The following is a 19005-nucleotide window of genomic DNA, read 5'->3' as shown; positions in this document are numbered from 1 at the left end:
TATGCAATGTGATATGCACTAAGTTCATATATAGGGAAACCTTTTCCCCAAGGCTAAGAATTGAAATCTATCCCATAAGGAATTCTACGGCAGTACCCAAAGAAAAACACATGCCTGTCTGACAGCCCACGAGAAAGTCATAGGAAAATATGAGAGATGTGTTTAGAACATTAGTTCACAAATCTGACTGCATTTCGTAGTATTGAGAGAGCTTTGGATTCAAGAACCAATGTGAGGGAAGTGGACTTGGCCCAATGGGTAGGGTGTCCACTTACCACATGGGAGGTCCAAAGTTCAAACCTCGGGCCTCCTTGACCCGTGTGGAGCTGGCCCATGCGCAGTGCTGATATGCGCAAGGAGTGCTGTGCCACACAGGGGTGTCCCCCGTGTAGGGGAGCCCCATGCACAAGGAGTGTGCCCTGTAAGGAGAGCCACCCAGTGCGAAAGAAAGTGCAGCCTGCCCAAGAATGGCGCAGCACACACGGAGAGCTGACACAACAAGATGACGCAACAAAAAGAAACACAGATTCCTGTGCTGCTGATAAGGATAGAAACAGTCACAGAAGAACACACAGGGAATGGACACAGAGAGCAGACAACTGGGGGGAGGGGGAGGGAAATAAATAAAAAATAAATCTTTAAAAAAACAAAAAGAACCAATGTGAAAACCTCAGGATATCTACAGTTAAACAAAGTCACTGCTTTGCTTTATTCATTCTTGCTAACTATCAACTACAGTTCTGTGAAATCTAGTAAATATGGGTGGAATCTACTGATGTTTTGTGTGTTTCTAAGAGACAGTAATCTGAAGGCAATGATTTTGGTGGTTGACAAGTCATCATTTTATTTGAAATAGGGAATATGTACTACAGTGTATACATACTTTTTTTTTTTTTTTTGAGGTACTGGGGCTGGGAGAACCCCAGACCTTGTATATGGGAAAATGGCACTCAACCACTGAGCTACACCTGCTCTCTTGTGTTGGCTTTTTTCATTTGTTTGCTTGTTTGTTGTTATTGTTGTTGTTTTTTCGAAGGTACTAGGGATCAAACACAGGACCTCATGCATAGGAAGCAGGTATTCAACCACTTGAGTATTATCTGCTTCCCTGCAGTTTATTTTATAAGCTTATACAATGTTGAATATATGGTAGGTGCTCAATGAAATATTGTCCAATTGGCCATTGTCTCCTAGAAACAATGATGATTTTAAGAGAGCAAAGATTAGTTAATAAACATCTGTGCTTTTGTGCTTTATGCTTTTAAATGATCAACTAACTTTAATCTTCAGAGCAACTTGAAGTCTAAGTATCATGAAATCATTTAAAACAACAATTAAGAGCACATAAAATATTAAGACAGATTAATTTTAGAGAAAAGAGCTCATAATTTTTAAAAAACACCACTCATTACTGAAACTCTTTAATAAATACCTATGCAGATGACTTTGAATTAATTATAGATGGTGAAGAGATTTGGATATGGCTGCTTTTTAGCTCCTATATAATAGAATAGACTGGTCTCACAATATAAAATATTAGAAACTTTCACTGATTTGGCAGATACACCCTAAGGTGATCCCCAATGAGGCATGCCCTTGGAGGGGAGGCAGAACCTATGATTGCTTCTAACCAATAGAATATAGTAAGGGTGTAGGATGTCAATCCCTTGGTTAGATTACGTTAATACAAAAGGTGATCACAAAAGTGATTAGATGTTATTCCTGTGATTACATTATATTATATAAGACTCCTGAAGAAGTAAGCTTTCATGCTGTGAGAAGGCTTATAAGAGGGCCACATGGCAATAAATCATGGGCAGCCTCTAGGAACTGAGAGCTTCCTGCCCCAAACTGACAGCCAGCAAAAAACGGGCATCTCAGCCCTACAACCACAAGGAACTGTAGTCTGCCAACAACCACATAAGCTTGGAAGAGGACCTGTGCTCCAGAAATGAAGGCAGCCCTGCTGACACCTACACTGTAACCTTAGGAGACTCTAAGCAGAGGACCCAACTAAACCGTGAACCTGTGGAAACCATGAGATTAAAAAATGTGTGAATCTTGAGGTGCTAAATTTGTGGTAATTTGTTATAGAACAGAAAATTAAAACAATAGGTATAGTGCTTTTTATAAGTCACAAAGCCAAATCCAAAAGATATTTTTTTCAGTCCTAAGTACATCTACTTCCCACATTTCACTGTATTCACATGCATCATTGGGAATGATTTATATACATATGAGTGTGCTTAGTAGTCATAGATTTTAATACTCAGAAGAACCTTGATATCATACCTTCTAATCCTCTCATTATACAAGTGAAGAAACTGAGCCCTGGACAGAGTAACTGACTCTTTTTCTCACAGAGCTAGCAAGATCTACAGGTCTCCTAGAATCCAACCCAATTCAGTATTGTAGATATTGTAGATATCCTCATCAAAACATTGCATCCTCTGAGGTCTCTAATGGAAATTAACAAAAGAGCTGAAAATGGGTCACTGACTTTTAGAAAGTGAATGCGTTATATAGTTAATAAATGTCAATATGCACTATTCTAGATGCTCAATAAATATTTGATAAATAAAAAATTAATATCATATTATCATATGCAAACACCTATATGAATTAAAAAGGACATGAATCTATCCCTATATTGTCTGATTTGGAGGCAGCACAACCTTGCGGACAGAGCTGTGGCTATGACAACAGAGTTGAATCTGAGTTGGAATTCCAGCTCTAGCATCTCTTCACTGTTTCTTTTGTTTTTCTTTTTTCTTTTTTTTTTTAATGTTACATTCAAAAAATATGAGGTCCCATTTACCTCCCACCCCCCTCACCCCACTCCTCCCACATCAGCAACCTCTTTTATCGTCGTGGCACATTCATTGCATTTAGTGAATACATTTGGAACACTGCTGCACCACATGGATAGTGGTTTACATCATAGTTTACACTCTCCCCCAGTCCACCCAGTGGGCCATGGCAGGGCCTACAATGTCCAGCATCTGTCCCTGCAGTACCAACCAGGACAACTCCAAATCCTGAAAATGCCCCCACATCATATTTCTTCTTCCCTCTCCCTACCCTCAGCAGTTGCCGTGGCCACTTTCTCTTTATCAATGCTTTAATTTCTAATCACAATAATTCCATTGTAGAAAATCAGTAAGACCACTCTAATCTATACTCTGTTCCTCCAGCCTGTGGATCCTGGGATGGTTATATCCACTCCCCCTCTATATCAAGAGGGGGCTTAGATTCCACATGGATGATGGATGCAATTCTCCTACTTGGAGTTGCAGGCACTCTTGGCTCCCTGGTGTGGTAGTTGACCTTCTTCACCTCCCTGTTAGCTGGCCAGGGTAAGTCCAATAAACCAGACGGTAGGAGTTGCAAGTCTGCTGAGGCTTAGGGCCTGGCTGTCACATGGACAGTCCAGAGATTCAGGTCTCCTGAGTATACACCAACCCCAGCGCCAACCACAGGACCAGTAAAAGTGACAGAAGAGGCATGTGTAGAAAGGTCATATCTGAGTCCAACTCCACCCCATTCGGGAACACAAACTGCAAAGTAGGGCCAACTGACATGGCACTGAACTCCAGAGCCATCTGCCATGACTGTAGAACCTGTGGGTCTCTGTAGTCCTCAGGACTTCACGCTCTCTTTGCTGTCAGTTTTCCCATTGGCAATATGAATATAATAACAACGACCCCCATGGTTGTGGTTGAGATCAAACATAAAATGCCTGACCTTTATAGGTACTCAGCAAATGTGTCACAGACATTTAATACAAATTTACTTATAATTCTGTATTAAGTAAAATATTGTTTTGACAACAATTTTATGTCCTAAGGATTTACTTTTCCATGGTTTTCATTCATCCTAAACAAGCTCTGTAGAAAACAAAAGCCTGAAAAATGTTTGGGAAGGAAAAAAGTTCTCATTTAACTAGGTCTGAATTTACTGACACTTAGGATCAGGCAGCTGTTCAAAGCTTTTTAAATTAATCATTGATTAGGAGTTTACATAATTTAGAGGTAGTAATCGAAAACCTGTTTCAAATTAACTGAGAGCAGAAAAGTGATGTGAAAATGGTTAAACTGGAATTCTGATTATACTATCAGGTAATATTTCAGATAATTAAATAGAACTATGAGTAACGTGAAAGAATATAGTTATGGTTCATTTTTGCATGGATCTGTTGAGACATAGAAATTATGGCAGGCAGAAGTGGAAAAATTCCAACATGGACCATACTGAATTAGACAATGGCCAATGAAGAAGGTTCAGTTTATAGGGCCTACCCTGACAGCTGGAGAGAAAGTGATATATGGTCCATACAAAATGTCACATTAAAAATTAGCAGTAAAATAATTACAAGTTAATTAGAATTCTACTGTCTTGATTTCAAAGCTTAAACAATCTTTCCTGAGGCCATTTTAAGGCCATTTAAATCTCTTTAATCTCTGCTCAAGAGAATTTATTTTCTAGCAGGTGTGCCTTAAAACTAAAAAGTAGACACGACTTAAAATCATTTCCATGAGTTTCAAGCACTTCCACATGTTTTTAAAAAATAGTCATTTCAATGTTGCTTGAAATCCAGGAAAGGTCATTGAGAGAGGAAGCTGAGAAAACCTTAATCCTGTAAACCTAATGACACATCGCATGATGTAACAAGTTTTGGAGCCAGAAGACTTTGGTTCAATCCTCTGCTGTGCTAATTACTAACGAGGACGGGGGTTCTTAACCAGGAGCCCGTGGAAAGATTTCAAGGGGTCTGTGAGCTTGAATTGAAAAACAATCAATGTATTATCTTTATTTTCTCTGACCTCTAACTGAAATCTAGCATTGCCTTCTGTTATGAATGTATGCAGTAAATAAATTACAGTAGTATTCATTTCACTTGACTGGCTAAGGGGTCCACGGAACAAAAGTGGTTAATAACCCCTGACCTAGGAGGTTTGGGTGAGGTTTCACGTCCTTTCTGAAACTTAGTTTCCTCCTCCATAAATTGGGAATGATAACATCTATTGTCCAAAATGTTGTGAGAGGTAAATGATCTATCCACAATACTAGAACAATAAACCCATGGTCCCCAAGCTATGCACAGGGCTGCCCCAGGGCACTGCAGCATCCTTACCAGGGGCAAGATGGAATATTTCAAAATTTTTAAAGAAATACATCAATACCCAAATCTGTCAGACACTGTTAAAAACTAGTAGCTAAAGTGGTTCAGTTTCAACATTAGATCATACTACATTACTTTTGAGAACATCCTATCTTTGCAAAGCTGAATTTTGGTGGTTGTTTTTTAAAAAAAAATAATAACAAGTAAACATGAAAATCAATGCAGAACAAGAAATGGAGATGGCAGTGCCCAGTCTGACTCCAAGTTCTGAAAGGTGTGCAGTGCCCAAGAAGCACACATACCTCATTAGTAACAACCGCGGTTATGGTTAACAAACATTTTTTCTTTCAATTTCTGTGTGTGTGTGTGCTTGTTTGTTTTTTTGTTTTAGCAGTAACTAAGTTCTTAGTATATAAATGCACTTTAAGTTGTTTGGACCTAACCATTTAATCACTGCAGGTATTTATTTTGGCCTAGGGGTTGGTGGAAAAAAAACAACTTAGACTCTAAGTAACATGTCATGTTTGAACGTGAATCAAAAACATTTGGGAACTCATATAGTTGGTCCTCAATAATGTTAGTTTATCTCAGACTTGACTTTTTTTCACAATTCAATACTTACATCAATTTAATTCTGTGCTCATTGGTAATGCTCGCCACTATTCTAAGTCATTGCAGTTTGTGCAGCCTTGGAATTAGCTCTTGCTGGAGTGATTTGAAGAGTGAACTCTCCTTTCACTCTCTTCCCTGCCAAGGCTTCCTATGGAGGTGAGACGATGATAGAGCCACAAGATCTAAATAGACTCAATGCCACGTTACTGTATGGAGGAAAGCTTTCTAGGATGGTCACCTGGACCCAATAAGTTAAGCCAATGAGATTTGGAGGCTTGCTGACTATAAAGCAAAATCTCATTCTATCCTCTAATTAATACTCACTTAAAGTCATTTCTCTCTATTTTCCTCTGAACTACTGTCCTAACTATGGTTTTCTTACTCTTTTTAAATAACCCATTCAGAACGATAATTCGGTAATAATCCATATTGTAGAAAATGTGGCCTGGATGGTGGAAAACTCAAAGAATATTTAACAGCAGCATCAATTAAAACAGCCTGATCATAGTGTGATAATCCAAATAAAAATTAAAGTACCTATTTATTCATTCAGTTAACAGTGACCTGTGTTTTATATCACCTTACAAGTTAAAAAGAACATTGCAAACATTTTAACAGGACCATTTCATTTAATTAAAAAGACATGTACAGTAAGATAAAAACACTTTATATAGATGTTGGAACCAAAGATGCTCAATAACAAGGTATTTTCTGTATTTATGGAAATTTGGTCTTAGATTGCAAATGAGTAAGTAAGTCACAAATGTCCACATTTCCATGGTAGAAATATTTCTAATTACATTAGCAGATATAGAGGAAGTCACCTCTTCCAATGGTTACAAGATAAAATTAGAAAAATGATGCAAAAGCAGACATCCTTTGAAAGGGAAATTAAAATATGTTCCTCAACCCTCAGCTATTAGAAAGATGAGGCTAAGCAGGAGAAAACTGGAAAATAAACAAGAATTACATTCATTGATTCATCAATGTTTATTGAATATTTTAAGGTAAATTCTATAAACATAAGGGATACCAGATCACTGGGACCTGACATATGCTTCTAAAGGATTATTAAGAAAGACTTGTAAAGAGATAATTGCAATGTAATTTGTTAATTACTGTAAAGAGCAATGTACTATAAATTCACAGATATACAAAGATCATTTTGCCTGGAAGAATCAGCGAAATCTTCATCAAAGAAGAAACATTTGAGCTGCCTCTTGAGAGATGAACAATGTCAAGAACTGGGAAAGGTTTGAGATTTTACTAAGAAGGGTTTCATGGGTGCTGGTAGAAGACATGAGATTTCCAAGTCAAACACAAAGGACTTTATTATTTATAGCAATACTGGTAGCCAGAATATCAGCTGTTTTTTCACCAGTTCCCCAATTCCCAAGGATAATGTTAAGTGGACCAGGTAACACCCCCACACACAGTGGGCTACACTACAGGGGAGATACCCTGAGCTTAGGGGGCACAACTTTTTTATAATGGGCAGTGAACATGCCTTCCCTTTCCTCTGGAAGAAGACACTGTATATCTTCCAAGGCTTTTGCCACACAAACATCTTTGAAAAGATAGCCCTAAACAAATACAGTCAATGCCTCTGCTCACAAGATAAGCAGAAATGCAAGAGATCCATTGAGAATTGTCTCCCAACATATGGTAGTCCACCACAATGGTAGGGTGTGATGTCTTTGCCAGAATGGATAATATTCCTGAGCAGTTTGTATACAGAATACCTTATAAAGAATAAAGCAGTGGGAGGTATAAGTAGTTGGGGATGGGGGTTTTGGGGAAGAGAGTGAAGTCAGGGAGTGATGGATTCCTCTAAATTCTTGGCAATGTCACATAAAAGAATTTAAGACCATGCCAGTTTAGTTAGGCAAGTAGTTTATTGAGAAATGGGAGAAGAAAACACACCACAAGTGTAGTTGCAGGTTCCCCTAGGCAGACAGAGTGTTTGGAATTATTGGGCTACCTTTATTAAGCCATTATTCCCTCCTCCCCTTCCTGATGTTAAGGAGGAGTTCAGCTGTTTGCTGTTCTGATTGGTTACCCCACCTGTTAATTCTCAGGGGGTCAATGGTGAGGCTTTTTAAAGGTATCTGAGGTATCCCTTGACCCGAATGGAATCTCATTCCAAATGGGATCTCATGGCTGGGGTTTTGTAGGGTCTTTCTGACTTTATTCTTGGCTGTGGCCTTTCCCTCAGGGAGTTTCCAGGCAGGGTTTCATGACCCTGTGTCTCATTGCCATGCTTTCTTCCAGGTCTCAGCTACAACTCATCTTCCCTTTCCCTAATCAAACCTACCTCAAAAGGAGAGAATAAACCCATAGATGTATGTTGGAATCAGATTACTGGAAAGAGAAAAATACAGAGAATTAGTTTTTATTCACTGATATTTACCCAATGCCAGCCACTAGTAGGTGATCAATTATATTAATTGAATGAATGAAAAATCTGTTTTGTCTTTAAAGAAGGAGAAGGCAATAAAATTTTAAATGAAGGAGCAAGCTGTTGTATTTGGCAGCAGTGTGACAAAAACATTACTGCCAAAAGGAAACAATTTTAGACACTGCATACAGTTTAGAAGACTTTTGCAATAAGACCACTTACTGAAGTTGAGGGTCTAATCTAAAGAAGGAACACAGAGGATCAAGAGAAGTTGTTGATTTAGAAAGACCAACAAAAATAATCTGGTGGTCAACCGGATGTAGAAGTTAGGGTTCAAGGATAAACATGAATTAACTAGCAGAATAGAGGGAAGGTTGTTGAATGAATGGTGATGCCATTAATTGAGATAGAAAATGCATGATAAGCTGCAAGAAGGAGGTGATGGACATTGAGATAATGACATTAATGCTGGATTTGTTTCATTTACATCCCAAGAGGATACCAGTGGCAATATCCAGAGCTTTCTGAAGCTTCAGAGAAAGGGAGAATTGGTAGAGAACACGCAGTAGGCAATGATACAATAACTAAAGACAAAAGAAGGAAAGAAATCATCCAAGGAGAAGCTCTGGGGGCAAGAAAAGAAGAGGTTTGCTTACATAATAGAAATACCAACATTAGTGTGTGGGCGGAAGAACAAAAGAGTGAAGAGGGCAGGAAGAAATATTTGGAGAAGTGGAAAGGAAATCCAAGAGAATAATGTACTGAAACCAAAAAATGTTTCAAAAGGGAAACTTATAAGCAAGGGGGTGTCAAATTGGATGGAGGCTGAAAAGTATCCATTGGATTTGGCCATTGAGTCATCATAGGTTTCAGGAGAATAGTAGAGACAGAAAGCAGATTATAAAGAGAGGCCATCCTTTTAATTCAGGGGAGAGGGACCAGGCAGAATTCCAGGTCAGGTTTCAATCAAATTGGTATCCACTTATCAGGTGTGATTGGAGGGAAGATGGGCAAGTACTTTCCTAAAAAAAACTTTCCAAATAGTATTCACATTAACTAAAATCCCCTCCATTGTGTATTGCTTGGAGTCAAGTGGCAATGCATAATGTCTTTTCTTTTCCAAAGACAACCCTAATAAAATGCGATTATTTCTGAAAAGAGTAATACTTTAAACTCTTCCTCTGTAGTGTTAGTTGACAAAGATTTAATGTAGGAAAAGGACTTTGCTAAGTGAACACCAGAGTGGCCTTAGGAGTATGCAAATAGAATCGTATAGAGGAGAGGTGCATTGGATGGGGGCCAAGCCTTCTATTTAAGGATTTGGTTAGATGTCTTTTTGTTGACTGGCTCTGCCAAATTTTTAACTATTTGAGAAAATAGGATAGTTGAGAAAATGCAGAAATGGATTTCTTAAAGCACATGGTAACTGGTAAAAAGTTACTGAGATGTTGAGTTTTTGTCACTACCTAGAATGCCAGTAAGATCTGAAGCCACCCGAACACACTTTGCTTACATCAAGCATGCTTTCCTGATACCAAAAAGGATACTTTGTTACATATCTACAATCTTCCCCACATGGCAGATTTATAATGAGAATACTCAACCTACTAACAATTTCTTTTCAGGTCAATGAAGTAATCAAGCATTTACTGAGCACCTACTATTATATATACCCAGCATTTGGCAGGATTGTATTTGAAATAAGAAAAAGAAGAATCAGAATTGGGTATTACTGTCACGGAAAAGTAAGTTTGTGGGATGTGATCATTTAACAAGCAATTGTACTGAACACAAATGAGATGGCTCTAAGTCAGCCATAATGTTCATCTCACTAGAAACATAAAGGCCACAGTGGGAATAAGATTTCTCTGGTGGCCAGTGCACTCAAGATCTTCTCTACCAAGGCAAATTGTGAATATCAACTAGGGAAGAGAAAGAAATCATAGAAAAAAATATATCATCTTGTTTTTTTCATCTCTCACCTAATTTCATTTATCTTCACTATGATTTCTTTAAAGTTTCTGAAACAAGTGGGAATATCTTCATGTTTAAGAATATTATGAAATTACAGATCCTTACTGTAAGCAGTTCCAACCATTAACCAATAATATATAATATTACCTTCTAAAAGATGTAAGGGGAAATTAATACTTTAGTTCACTTTCAAAGTACATATCTATTTATGTCCCTGATTTTATCTTTTACTTTTCTTCTTTCCTTTTTTTTTAAATTATAAAATACTTTTAGGCAGAGACTATGTTTCTTTCCTGGATGGATAGATAGAAGGATGGAGAAATTTTACCTATCTATCACATTATGAATAAATTGGAAATCTGATTACTCTAAATCTTCTAGTAATTTTAAAAATGGATTCTTGTTTCAACTTTCAGAAGTCTTTTCCAATTCCAAATTTTAACTCTAAAGAAGCAGATGTGGCTCAAGTGACTGGGTTCCTATGTACCTTATAGGAGGTAGGGGGGTTGATTCCTGGGGCCTTCTGGTGAAGGCAAGCTGGCCTACGTGGCAATCTGGCCTGAGCAGAGTGCTGTCCCAAGCAGGAGTGCTGGCCTGTGCAGCAAGCTGACCCAAGCAGAGAGCTGGTAGAGCAAGATGACACAACAAAAAGAGACAGACCAGGGAGCTGAGGTGGTGCAAGAGATTGAGCACCTCTCTTCCACTCTGAAAGGTCCCAGGATCAGTTCCCAGTGCCACCGAAAGAGAAGACAAGCAGGCACAGAAGAATGCACAATGAGTGGACACAGAGAGAAGACAACGAGGTGGGGAGGGGAGAGTTAAATAAATAAATCTTTAAAAAAGTTTAACTCTAGTATTTAGAACAATTGAGGAAACTGGTGCATTGATTATTTGCAAGATACCTTATACCACGAGGAAAAATCACAACCAACAAATCTGAGGAGAGACTAAATACATGCAATGTGAAGCTCTTGCATATAATTCATATCCTTGGGTATCAGCAGTAATGCAAAGGAACTTAATTTGTTGCCACTTGGTAATACCCTGCAAATTTTAAAGCTTTTGATTATTCTTTCACCCAGGAACTCTCTTTCTAGAAAGTTTCCTAATAAAATAGGCATGTGTATGAACAAAGATGAATTTCTAAGAATGGTTATTACAGTGGTATCTGTAGAAAAATTGAAAACTCAATCAATAGGGAATGGTTCAATAAACTATACTATTCCCATATAAGGGGATAATTTATAGCTACTAAAATTAAGGTGTAATAATACTAAATGGTATAAAAAGTGCTCACAAAGAATCATAAATTTAAAAAATTAAAGTGTTTAAACAGCATATATAACATCAGATTTTGCAATGATTGCTTCCTGCCTATCTTTCTCAACTCTTGCCATTCTTTCCCATGTCTTTCCTGACTCCAATGTCTACATTCCTAACAACTAAATCCCAAAATTCAGGTCATGTATACCCATGAGCTCTTAACTTCTTGGCTCTAGGCGTTTTGTCTTCCCCTTCCCTTACTCTGTACAGCACAAAGGACTCCAAAAACCCAATTCTAAAGAGGAATTTCTATTTCCTATCACACCAAGAAATAGACAAAAGGCTTTTCAATCATTCTTGAAACAAGGTCTTGGCTAGAGAATAAACAAAAGTGCACAGGTCCAGTTGGCCTCTCTCTGAAGGGCTTTTTTCTGGCAGGCTACTGGGCTTACCACAGAAACAAGAATAGGGCTGCCACTGTGAACCTACTCATTTGGGTATAGAAAGTAAAGCACCTAGCCTTTTGTCTGTCTCTGAACCACGGTCATGGGAGAATATTGATACATCAGCAACACTCACATCCTTTCCTCATCATATCTACCACTCATACCAACTATGTGTCTTTGGAAAACTCCTTTAACCTCTCAGTTCTTCAGTTTTCTATACTGCAAAATGGGGACTGAACTCAGGGATGGTCTATTTCAACATTTTGTCCTGATAGATCTACCTCTAAGAATTGCTGGTGTTGGAGTTCCCTTTAACTTTGTTTCACCTGTATACATACTGATTTGCCCTGGTCCTAAAAAGTGCTAACAATGACTTTAACCAATAGATGCCAAAAAGAAAAGATCACCTCTAAGAAGTAGATAGAAAATGGCATTGCCAGACAAGACAAAGCATAAAGCATTCAGCCAGATCCATCCCAAATCCAAACTTAGGTGGCCCAAATTTTTCCCATCACATCATGCATTTCAGGGACTGCAGGAGCCTCTAAACTTGCAAGGGTGTGTGTGTGTGTGTGTGTGTGTGTGTGTGTGAAAATCTTGTAAAGGAAGCATCCCCAAAGTGCCAATAGTCTCCCTTATTTACCTAAGTTCTAGATTGATTGTGGCTACAATGAGATAAATTCAGTAACTGGTTGTGGAATGGGGTACTTGAGGAAGCTGATAGGCTAATAAGTCCTAATCCTCACAATATTGCTCAATAAAATTCCTTTGAAAAAGGCAACCATAAAAGGGAAATAACACATCCTGCACAGAGAAACCAAGGTAGACAGCAAACTCTTTCCCCCATAATATTTCTTCCTAGCCTTTATGATTTTATGGTGTGATATGTTCTGAAACTTTTAGTAAAATGGAGGTTTCTCATTTCAGTCTAACTGCTGTTAATCTGTTCCAAATGTTCACGTCACAAGTAAGGTCTGGTAACCATCGCCGTATTGAGTTGATAATAAGGATAGAGCTGATCACCATCTGGTTTGGTTCAGAGTACAACTTGCTGCCTAATATTGCAGAATTTGAGTTGGAAGACCCCTCTATTTCATGAATGCCACAAAAAAAGAGAGAGAGAATTTAAACAAACAACACTCCTCAATAGTCATGTGGGCTTATTTATTGCTCTATAGGTTTGCTAAATATGGAATATCACATTACTAATTTTGGCAAACCCCTGGGTACATAAACAGGCCAAAACCTCTTAACATAAATTATGCCAGGGTTGTCTAATGATAATTTTAAAAATTCATGGTATTGGTTTTCCAGAGTTATGACAGACAACCATTTTAGAAACAAGAAACATGATTTGAAATTGGTTACTCGTTGCCTGCTTCACTTACCAACACTGCTCTTGCAGATCTGTGAAAATATACTATATTCTATACATCAAGAATAAATTGGAAAATCTGATTTATCTAGAACTACCAGTTATTTTAAAAATGGATTTTTGACTCAAAAGGAAACATTTCACAAATCCTTTCCAATTCCAAAATTCTCTACTCTTAGTTTTACAATAATTCTGGCAACAATTTAGCTTATACAAAGGATTATTTCTTCTAATCATATTAAATTATTACTGGTCTCTTTGGGAGTCCAGATAATGAATATATAATAATAAGAACTATGTCCATCACTTTCTCATTTTATTCCCAGTGCTTAGAATTATGCCTAACACATAGTAGATGTCCCATTTAATGAACAGAACTCAAGTGACCTAAATAGGAAAAACAAGAATTTGGATAACAACTCCCTATTTACTTCAAAGTCCTGCTCTGTAACAAGAGGCATTTGCAAAAGATAATTAGAGAGGCAAAAGATAATTATAGTGTTTGCATAAACATTGCAGAAGCATACAATACACTTTTTAGGTGAATCATCTATATTGGCAGGAGACCCCAATTTCCTGAAGACTCACCACTCATTTATTTAGGGATGCATGCCCAAAATACAAAAGCAAGGAAGAGGCCCAGTAAGGGAAATAGTCATTCTTTACAGATTTTTTTTGATTATTGGGGGTATAAACACAGAATTACTCAAGGCACTCTTCACACTACAAGAAGACAAGATATATTTAGGCATGCATTTCTTAGTTAACAATGGCTTCAGGAACTCTATGAAATTTTTGTTTTAGTCCTCCAATTTCTAACTATATTAAAAATAGTGTCATTTAAAAAAATTAATTTGTTGAAGCATATCACTCATACATAAACAATAAGTATATAATAATACTTGTGAACTTATAAAACAAACATATATAACATCATACAGACTTTCATAATTTACCCTACCACCACCAAGTTGCATTGTTGTTAAACCTTTTTAACTAATGAGTAAAGAATATTGTCAAAATATTACTATACAAAAGTATTTTCCATAACCAACCCTATTATTATCTTTATATCATTTATATATGAACATACATAAACAATTAAGTGTATAGTAAAAGTTGTGAATTTACGAAGCAAACATGCATAACATAATACAGGGGTCCCATACATCAACCCTCCACCAACACCTTGCATTGTTATGAGACGTTTGTTACAAATTATGAAAGACTATTACCAAGATCTTACTACTAATTATAGCCCTAAATTTATATTTGGTGTATTTTTTCCCCCAACCCACCCTATTATTTTTTAAATGTATTTTTATGACAGAAGTTGTAAACTTCTAAAACAATCATGCACATATGCAGAATTCCCAAACAACACCCCTCCATCAACACACCACACAGTGGTGGAACATTTGCTACAGATAAGATAATATCATCTGATTGTTACCATGTCCATAGTGTACATATGGCTCACATTTTCCATACTGCCTTATTATCAACACAGTATATCTTTCACATAGATGCAAGAATATTGTATTATTTCTGCTAACCACAGTCCACAGGTCACTCCAGCTATATTATTTCCATGTTTCTCCACATTCCCAAACCCTGCAGTAGTGATGTACATTCACTCTAGTTTGCAAAGGACACTCTTGCATCTGTACCATCAACTACAATTCTCTTCCACCTCTTGGTTTACTGTGCTATTCAGTTACTAGATTATTCTCTAGCATTCCATCAATTGGCATTTGCATACGTTCCCATTTATGAACTAGCTGTTACTCACTGTGTTACCATCCACTCTATACATTTCCACACTTTTACAGTAAAGCTAATTAAAACTTCTACATACATAACATGAGTAGTCCATCTCAATCTCCTCTTATCTCCTTTAAGAATCCACCACCTTCCACCAGGTCTTGAAGATATTTTCCTACAATTTCTTCTAGAAGCTTTATGGTTCTTGCTTTTATCTTTTTTATCCATTTTGAGCCAATTTTTGGATAAGGTGTGAGATAGGGGTCTTCTTGCCTTCTTTCAACTATAGACATACAGTTAGCACCATTTGTTGAATGGACTTTTCTGACCAAGCTGTGTGGGTTTGACAGGCTAGGCAAAAACCACTTGACCATACATGTGAGGGACTATTTCTGAACCATAAATTTGGTTCCATTGGTCTATGTGCCTGTCTTTTTGCCAGTACCATGCTGTTTCAACCACTATAGCTAGGTAATATGATTTAAAATCTGGTGATGAGTGTTCATTTTTCCTTTTTATGATGTTTCTGGATATTTAGGTCCCCTTAACCCTTGCAAATAAATTTGATGATTGTGTTTTCAATTTTCTTTCTTTTTTTTTTTAATGCTGGTGGAATTTTTATTGTTATTGTATTGAATCTCTATATCAATTTGAGTAGAATTAATTTCTTAATGATATTTAGTCTTCCAATCCATGAGCATGGAATGTTCTTCCAGTTATTAGGCATTTTTTGATTTTTTAAAATATTGACTTGCAATTTCCTGAATACAAGTGCTTTATATCTTTGGTTAAGTTTATTCCTGACTATCTGAGTTTTATCTGTCAGATTTTATATTCACCACTCTTTTGACACTTTTAGTTACTTTTGATATAATCTTTATTTCTAGACTCTCTTCCAGGCCCTTCTCTCCTGTCTTGTCTTTTCAGACTCTACACCCCCTTTAGTATTTCCTGAAATTCTGGTCTCTTGCTTAGAAATTCTCTCAGTTTCTGTTTATCTGTGAATATTCTAATTTTGCCCTCATTTTTGAAAGACATTCTTGCTGGATATAAGATTCTTGGCTGAAAATTTTTCTCCTGTAGTATCTTAAATATATCAGACCACTGTCTTCTTGCCTCCATGGTTTCTGGTGAGAAATCAGCACTTAATCTTACTGGATATCCCTTATATGTTATGCATTGCTTTTCTCTTGCTACTCTCAGAATTCTCTCTTTGCCTTTGGCCTTTGACATTCTGATAAGTATGTGTCTTGGAGTTGGTCTATTTGGATTTTTTTGGATGGGAGTACATTGTGCTCCTTGGACAGGAATATCTATGTCCTTCAATAGGGTTGGGAAATTTTCTACCATTATTTTTTTAAATATTCCTTCTGCCCCTTTTCCCTTCTCTTCTCCTTCTGGGACCCCCATGACATGTATGTTTGCATGCCTTTTACTGTCATTTAGTTCCCTGAGACCTTGTTCAATTTTTTCCATTCTTTTCATCTGTTCTTTTGTATGTTCACTTTCAGAGGCCATTTCTTCAAGCTCACCAATCCTTTCTTCTGCCTCCTCAAATCTGGTATTATATGATTCCAATGTTTTTTAATTTCATTTATTGCACCTTTCTTTCCCATAAGTTTTGCTATTTTTCTATGTATGCTTTCAAATTCTTCTTTGTGCTCATCCAGTGTCTTCTTAATATCCTTAATCTCTTTTGCCTTCTCATTGGATTTATTAAGGAGATTTTCTTGAACATCTATGATTAGTTGTCTCAATTTGTTTACGTCATCTGGAGACTTATCTTTTTCCTTTAACTGAGCTATAGCTTCCTGTTTCTTGGTGTGGATTGTAATTTTTTGTTGTTGTCTTGGCATCTGGATTACTAGAGTATTTTTATTCTGGATGCAGTTTTTCTCTTTAGTTTAGGGCTTCCTGCCCTTTCTCCCTTAACTGGTTGTGCAGTAGGAGCTAAGGTTGTAATTAGTGCTGTAAGCTGTGGAGGCTCACACTGCCCTCATTGCGCCCGGAACTGATGAAGCTTCTCCCAACTTTCTCTTTTGCCAGGGGTAGGGACAGAGTCACAACTGTGTGGAATAATCCAAGTTGTGCAGGCCTAGACTGTAGTTGCCCAGAGAGACTGATGAAGCTTCATGCCCCTTTCTCCCCTGTCTGGGGCAGGGATGGAGCAGCAGATGTGGACAGCAGTCTATGTAGTGTGGATTCAAGATGACCACAGTTGCCCCAGCAGACTTCCGTTTTTCAGTCTGTGCCAGCCAAAGGTACCTGCAGTTACTGGATAGGCTGGTGCAGGGCCCACCAGCCTCCTCCCTTTCAGAGGAGAGACTGAAGCCTAGTCTAGGACTGCAGGCCGATCTGGGTGAAAAAAACAGGTTCCTATAATCACTGTGATTTTTGGTCCTGGCTTCCCCTCAGGCTGGGGTCAGAGTCAAAATGGCATTCACCAGCCTCTTTCCAACTTGGGCAGATTCAAACCCCAGCTGTTCCCAGGCTTTTACCTTAGCCAGATGAGTCTACCAATCAGTAGCCAAAATTGGCAGCCAACTGTCTCCTTCTCCTCTGCTTTTGAGAAATGGAACTTCCAATTCTAGCCACAGAATAGCTCCTGGGGCAGCTCATACTACCAGAGTATAATAATCACCAGCCTCCATGGCTTGGCCAGTAATTTACCGGAGAGGCTGGTTCAGATCCCGCTGCTTCCTCCCTGCTGGAGGTGACACTGGGATCTAGGCTAGAGCTGAAATCTGACCTGGATAGAAAGAAGCCAGTCCCCACTAGTACTGGGATTTTCAGTCTGCCCTGTTTCCTCCCATAGCAGAAGCAGAGTTCAGATGGCAGCTACTGGCCTCTTTCTGATTTGGACAGGCTCAAACTTTAACTGTTCTCAGGATTATACTTTAGCCCACTAAACTTACTCATCAGTAGCTGAAGCTCTCCCCATTTTTGGGAAGTGAAGCTTTCAATTCCAGCCACAGAACAGCTCCTGAGGCAGCTTGTGCCTCCAGTGGAGGATGGGCACTGGCCTCCATGGCATGGAGCACTCTACAAGTTTTCTCTGCAGATGGGCAGTCTCCTCCTTCCATTCCCTCAAGGATGTAGCAGGATCTCCTAAAGCCCCCAAACAGGTGCCTCAGCTAGCTCCAGATAGCTCTGGGTGTTTACTAACTGCCCTGTAGCAGGAGCTGACTCTAGGAGCACCTTACTCCTCCACCATCTTGCTGGTTGTCTGTGTCATTTTATTTTGGCAAGATAGAATTTCTAATATGTCACTGCTAAATACCACTAAATATCTACAGGCCAATCTCTTGTTTTAATGGACTTTAATGTTGTCACAGATCTGCAAGGGTGGGATAGTAGTCATCGAACCCAGCCCTCTGTATCCATTTGCATGCACACTGAAAAATATCAAAGAAGATAAAAAGTATTGCTGCTATTTTTAAAGACCTATCAAGTAGATATTAAGGATATCCACTGAATGACCTTCTAAGAATCCTCTGAGAATCAGGCAATTCTTTGCAACTTAATTTTCTTTCTATACTTTCTGACCTACCTGTCTGCTTAGTAACTCTAATCTCCTAGCCAAAATCCTAACATTTGTGAACTATGGGTTTTTTAAAGTTTTATTTTCATACTAAGAGCAAGGTTGAAGTAGAAAGCACAAACGTACTGCCCCTATTCATTTTCAATTTTCAAACTCCTGTGTTTCAGATTCTGTACATTATAGCCCAGAAGCCTATTGTGTGTTTGCTTTGTCACCCATTTGATATGACTCTGCAGACAGGAAAATGTGTGTCTGTGGATATTATAACTTGTGCGTAAAAATCCCCACTGTATAGAGAAAAAGAAGAAAATTCCTTTGTACCGTGATGAAGGTGCCTTCGAACAACCAAGAAAGGAAATACCCGTTCACATGTGTGCCTTGAAGTGAACTCCATGTACTTTGTTTTCCTTTCCATCTGACAGCCCTACAATCTGGGAAACTAAGCAGAATTGTGTCTGCTTAGTACTTGGATAGGAGAGGCCATTTGAGTATACTCAGTACTGTAGGCTC

General features: G+C 38.1%; 1 pseudogene; it reads left to right on the top strand.

Annotated features, from left to right (window-relative positions):
- The first annotated feature begins 5331 nt into the window (after positions 1–5331).
- Positions 5332–19005, top strand: part of LOC105746026 (tigger transposable element-derived protein 1-like) — a 32083-nt pseudogene continuing 18409 nt past the window's right edge.

This window comes from Dasypus novemcinctus, chromosome 14 (assembly GCF_030445035.2).
Source record: "Dasypus novemcinctus isolate mDasNov1 chromosome 14, mDasNov1.1.hap2, whole genome shotgun sequence".
In the NCBI taxonomy this organism is placed as follows: domain Eukaryota; kingdom Metazoa; phylum Chordata; class Mammalia; order Cingulata; family Dasypodidae; genus Dasypus; species Dasypus novemcinctus.
Note: the sequence above shows the minus strand (reverse complement) of the source record. Positions and strands in the feature narration are given on the sequence as shown.